The sequence below is a fragment of the Molossus molossus genome, unplaced genomic scaffold (genome assembly GCF_014108415.1).
Source record: "Molossus molossus isolate mMolMol1 unplaced genomic scaffold, mMolMol1.p scaffold_m16_p_2, whole genome shotgun sequence".
NCBI lineage: Eukaryota > Metazoa > Chordata > Mammalia > Chiroptera > Molossidae > Molossus > Molossus molossus.
The window spans coordinates 73,206,381-73,212,380 of record NW_023425355.1 but is presented as its reverse complement, the minus strand read 5'-3'; the positions used below and the strand labels follow the sequence as shown (position 1 = coordinate 73,212,380).

General features: G+C 38.6%; 1 pseudogene; it reads left to right on the top strand.

Moving 5' to 3' along the window:
• Positions 1–2,844: 2,844 nt before the first annotated feature.
• The window catches only part of LOC118635348, a 60,134-nt pseudogene continuing 56,978 nt past the window's right edge, over positions 2,845–6,000 (top strand).

The following is a 6,000-nucleotide window of genomic DNA, read 5'->3' as shown; positions in this document are numbered from 1 at the left end:
GCTGGGTGTGTGTCTCATCTCCTGAGCCTCAGCTGCTGTTGGACTTGCAGACCCACTCCTACCCAGTCACTGCTGCTGTGGGGGAAAGTGCTAGGCTCTGATCATGCTTCTGCTGTGGGGGACACCATTCCAACCCGGCTTCTGTGGGAGATGGCGATGGGTTCCTGACTGGTTGTGGCTACTGCAGTAGGCACCTTGATAGTGCTGCTATTGTGTACTGGTCAGTATTGACACAGTGGGAGGTCACTGTTCTGATGGTTCAAGGCATTCTGGTGGTCTTAGTTCGCTCGGTCTTAGCCAGTCCTGGCTGCCTCCTCCCAGAGAAGACCAGGGTTCTTCCAAAATGCTGGGGCCTCCCAGCAGCACAGGGACAAGCTCCTTACTACAGTAGTTGGCTGCTTTCCTTCCACAGCACAGGAACCCTCTGCCCCACGTTTCTGCATTGCTCAAGGTTACTCGTGCACATTCATGTCCACTCACACTCTCTCTCACACTTCCTCACACTCTCACCCTCACTCTGGTCCTTCCCACTGCCATCTTCTATAAGCTCTAGAAATGAATTGTTTATATATATTTTTATCAACCAAGGAACCTGGCTGAATAAGGTGTTGATGAGAACACTAAACAAACAGTAAGACATTTAGGAAACAGCTACATATAGTTTAGGGTTTAATAATCATTTTAAAGCTGATGACTTCAAACATTATTCAGGTAGCTTTCTTCCTTCCTATAGAAAACACTCGTGGAAATATGTATAAAAATCCAATGTTTAAGAGTCAGACAGTAGCCTCACATGCTCTTTGGAGGCATGAAAGGGAGTTGATTCCCATTGAACTAAAAAGTAATAAAGAAATCCCCCATTATACTTTACCTTCTAGTCACAAGCAAAAATAGGTTTTCATAATCTTATGCTTCAAAATTGTAATTTTTTTTTTATAATTTAAGACATAAATCCCTTATACCTAATGAGAATATAATTGAAGATAAACATTTGCCATGTTACAACATATTCAATGATTTCTATGTTTGTCTCAGTTAAGTTCAAGATGATATTTCTTATCATTAGTATTATTTTGTTGTTTTTTTTCTACATTTTTATTTATTTTTTTTTAAAGAAAAAAATATAATACAACATTCTGTAATTTCCCCAGTAGACACTGTTGAACACACAGGCCAAATTCTTTGAGACCATTGTCCAGGCTTAGCAGAATAGGCATTCAACAAAAATGCCTGATAAATTGAAAAGAGACTGAAACATTACAGAGAATGCAAAAACCTCCTGCTCTTTCAATCAGTTCAGTGGATAAGATCAGCCAACAATTCTTAATGCCAAGTAGAGAAATCAACTAGGTGGCTGAGTTTTTTTACCTGCTCATATTTGTACTCATCATTAGTCACTTTAATCACAACATATCCAATATCTAAATGAAGACATTCAAGAAAGAGAAGTAAAAAAATAATAACAATTTGCCAATATCCCAGAAGAATAACTACAGCTTTTTCATAGGTAGAATTTTAGGCAATTTGGAATCAAGACAAGTGGACAATCATTAATGACATCAAATCCTCACAACTTGTACTAGGGTTGAGTGAGGAGAGTAAAGAAACATAGTAGAATGTAAATTACTTTGTCTTCCGGTAATTAAATCATATCATGAAAGAGACAAATCTCGTAATGTGAAACAATTAGAGACTGATAGGGTTAGGTTGCATTGCCAGAGAGAAGAGAAATCAGTTCTAATTAGTTTACATACAGCAAAAATAGCTTTATAACTGTCCAAAATATGGTAGCCTACACTGTGCTCATAAATGTTCTATGTAATTGTATTCCTTTAGTATGCCCAAGATATGCAGCTATGTATCCAAACCCATCACAACAAAGAGAATTAAAATGATATTATCATTCTGCAACTAAAAGACTTTCAATCAAGAGAAATAAATTGGGCCTGCCTATTTTCAATAATATTTATTTCATAATTTTTTATAGCAGTATGAAACCAACCCAATGAGGCATGTTTGTTTTGGTTCTACTGGGATTTGATTCCAAAATCACTATTGGAAAGCCCAGCCTAGCTAAAGGTAAAGTTTCTAATATTGAGCAGTGATCAGAGTTAAGATGTCTTGGTGAATTTTAGTGCACCTGGATCGCCTTGAAGCTCACTGAGTATCCTCTTTTCCTTCTGATAGTGATATGGAAGGCTACCTTTTCCTTTCTTTGCATAAATAATTATCATGCAATGTTACTTGTCCTGACTGTCAGCAGATGATTTTGATTTTTGGATTTGACAACCTTGGCAGGGTCTGCATAGGATTACAGGATTGAATGGCGACAGGGCTCCATATAAAAAATGAGAGGAGAGAGAAAGAGAGAGAGAGAGAGAGAGAGAGAGAGCACGAGTGAGAGAGAGCAATATGAGCTTTTCCCTGGCATAGAGGCAGATCAAAATATAGAAACTAGTTCAAATCAGGTACTAATTGGAAGCTGCAATCTCTAATATGTAGCTCAAGCTAGACCTGCTTTGTCTAATACAGTAGCCACTAACTAGCTGCATGTGGTTATCAAACACTTGAAATGTGGCCAGTTTGAATTGAGATGTGCCATAAGGGTAAATAAAATATACACTCTCTTTCATAGAGTTAGTATGAAAATTTATGTAAATGATCTCATTAATAATTTTGTACCAATTTTATTTTGAAAAAATATTTTCAATATACTTGGTTAAATGAAATATATTATTAAAATTACTTTCATTGGTCCCAAGACAAAGGATGTGCCACGCTGCCTCTGTTACCACTGCTTAGTCAGCCTTGATCGCAGGGGCACAGCACCCTAGGACTTTGACTATGTTGGGGATCACCCTCAGCAGACTCTCCCAAGGGAGGAAAGCTTGGGGAAAATATCACCCATTTGATTTTATGGCTATCCTAACAAAAACCACCAATGGCAAAATTAACCTCATGAACTGGAAGTGTGGCATTAAAGGGAAGAATGGGACCCCTTGGAAAGAGGCTTGTTTAATCTAAGGATGCTCTTCAAAGAAGACTATCTATCCTCACTTCCAAAATGCACTTTTGAACCATGATTATTCCACTTAAATGTGTACCCTTCAGGCACTGTGTGCCTGTCCATCTTTGAGGAAGATAAGGACTGGAGGTCAGCCATCATGATTAAGCAGATCTTGTTAGGAATACCAAACTTCTAAATGAACCAAATATCTAAGATCCAGCTCAAGCAGAGGCTTACACAATTTACTGCCAAAACAGAGTAGAATATAAGAAAAGGGTTCAAGCACAAGCCAAGAAGTTTGCAGCCTTATACGCAGTGACCTTAAACAACATCGAAAGGAAGGGATTGGTTTGGCAAGAACTCTCCTCCCCACTCTCATCCCACTCCTGCTTTTCCAAAACTATTGACTGTGTCCATTGGTTGTGCATATATGCATATAAGTTCTTTGGTTTACTTCTCCCCACCCCTTCTCCATGCCCTATCTCTCTGAAGCTTGTTAGTCTCTTCCCTACTTCCATGACTCTGGATCTATTTTGATCAACAGCTTATTTTGTTCATGATGATCCATAAATAAATAATGTGGTACATGTCTTTCTCTGACTGGTTTATTTCACTTAGCAGAACATTCTCCAGGTCCCTCCATGTTGTCTCACGGGGTAAGAGATCTTTCCTTCTGACAGTTGCATAGAATTCCATTGTGTAAATGTACCACAGCATTTTTATCCACTCATCTACTGATGAACACTTGGGTGGTTTCCAGATCTCAGCTATTGTAAATAGTGCTGCTACAAACACAGTGATGCACATATTCTTCATGATGGGTGTTTCAGTCTTCTTAGGGTATATTCCTAGAAGTGAGATCACTGGGTCAAATGGAAGTTCAATTTTTAATTTTTTGAGGTAACACCATATAGTTTTCCATAGTGGCTACACCAGTCTGCATTCCCACCAGGAGTGCACTAGAGTCCCCTTTTCTCCACACCTTCTCCAACACTTGTTGTTTGATGATTTGTTGATGGTGGCCATTCTGACAGGTGTGAGGTGATACCTCATAGTTGTTTTAATTTGCATCTCTCTGATGATTAGTGATACTGAGCATTTTTTCATATGTCTCCTGGCCATTTGTCGGTCCATTTGGAGAAGTGTCTGTTCTGGTCCTCTGCCCATTTTTTAATTGGATTGTTTGTCTTTCTTTTTTTATTTTATTAATTTATTTTTGTCACAGATGTTTCTCCTTTTTCCCCCATTGACATCCTCCTCCCGATCTCACCCCCACTCCCAGCACTGTTGTCTATGTTCATTGGTATACATACATGCATATAAGTCCTTTGATTTACCTCTATCCTCCACCTTGTCCCCTTCTTCTGAGGTCTGTCTCTCTGAACCCTATTTCTATGTCTCTGGGTCTATTTTGTTCATTATATTCCATAAATAATTTAGATCATGTGATATTTGTCTTTCTCCGATCTGCTTATCTCACTTAGCATAGTACTCTCCAGGTCCCTCCATGTTGTCTCAAAAGATAAGAGATCTTTCTTTCTTACAGCTGCATAGTATTCTATTGTGTATATGTACCACAGCTTTTTCATCCATTCATCTATTGATGAGCACTTGGACTGTTTCCAGATCTTAGCAATTGTAAATAGTGCTGCTATGAACATAGGGGTACATGTATTCTTTCTGACTGATGTTTAAGGCTTCTTAGGATATATTCCTAGTTGAGTTGTATGAGTATTTTGAATATTAACCCCTTATCAAATGTATAATTCTGGGCTTGCCCAGCTTTTTATACAGGGTTTATTCCTTTAGTCTTTTGCATTTTTGATTTTTATGTAAAACTTGCTTGTATTTTAATTTTTATTTCTTTTTATTCTCACCTGAGGACATTTTCCATTTTTTGTTCAGATAGAGTAGGAGGGAGAGAGAGGGAGAGAGAGAGAGGGAGAAACATCGACGTGAAAGGGACACATCGAGTGGCTGCCACCCACACAACCCAACCAGGGCTGGGGACAAACTACAACCAAGTTATGCGCCCCTAGTGGGAACTGAACCTGGGTCTCTCTGGACCACAGGTTGATGCTCTAACTGCTGAGCCAAACCGGCCAGGGCAACCTGCTTGTATTTTAATATTGAAATCAGTATTTAAGCTGCTGTCAAATTATAAACATTTATACTTCTATGAATCCCTGAGGAGCTAGTTCCCTTTGCTCCAGGGTGGAGGCATGTCTCCCACTGTCCAAGCTATATGTAGCCTCCAGCTGGCTGTATAAAACAGAAATCAGCCTGTCCCTTGCCCTCATTCCTCTGTCTTTCTTTCTGCAGAACCCAGATTGTATTGCTATGAGCCTTAGATCTAAAGTCAGCCACCATCTTGTTTCTGCATTACTTCCTTTGTGTTTTTATGGCCTTTTGTCTGTGTTGCTCTTTAGAGTAAATAAACAGTTTACATAAAAATAAATAAATAAAGTAAAATTAGTTTAAGCTGTTTCTTTCAACTTTTTAAATGGAGCTACTGGAAAAATTAAAATTGCATATGTGGCTTGCATTATATTTCTATTAGCATCATCTGATCTAAAATCTTGCAATGCAGAGGCATATGAAGTGAACCTCAGGACTCAAGTTTTCTTTCCATAGTCAAATATCTCAGCCTTTATTTTTACACTTATTTCTGGTAACAGGAACCTTCATGACTGATTGTTGTCATTGGATTTGGTGTTTACTGGGAGCCTCAGTGTCTGTTCTTGTTCCAGAGCACTAAGGCTTGGGCGACAGGAAGAGATACTATTCACTTGCTGTTGCCAGTGGAAAATTTTATGTTGCCAAGTGCTGCTCTTAGGAGGTAAAGAAGGAAAAAATAAAAATAAAAAAAAACACCTTTCAATTCAGATGCCCAAATACATCTTGTTTCACCTAACCGGCACTGAAACACAAATATTATAATAATAAAGCTTTTGTGTCATCCAAAAAGTATCCCAAAGTCTTTTGCGCCTTCA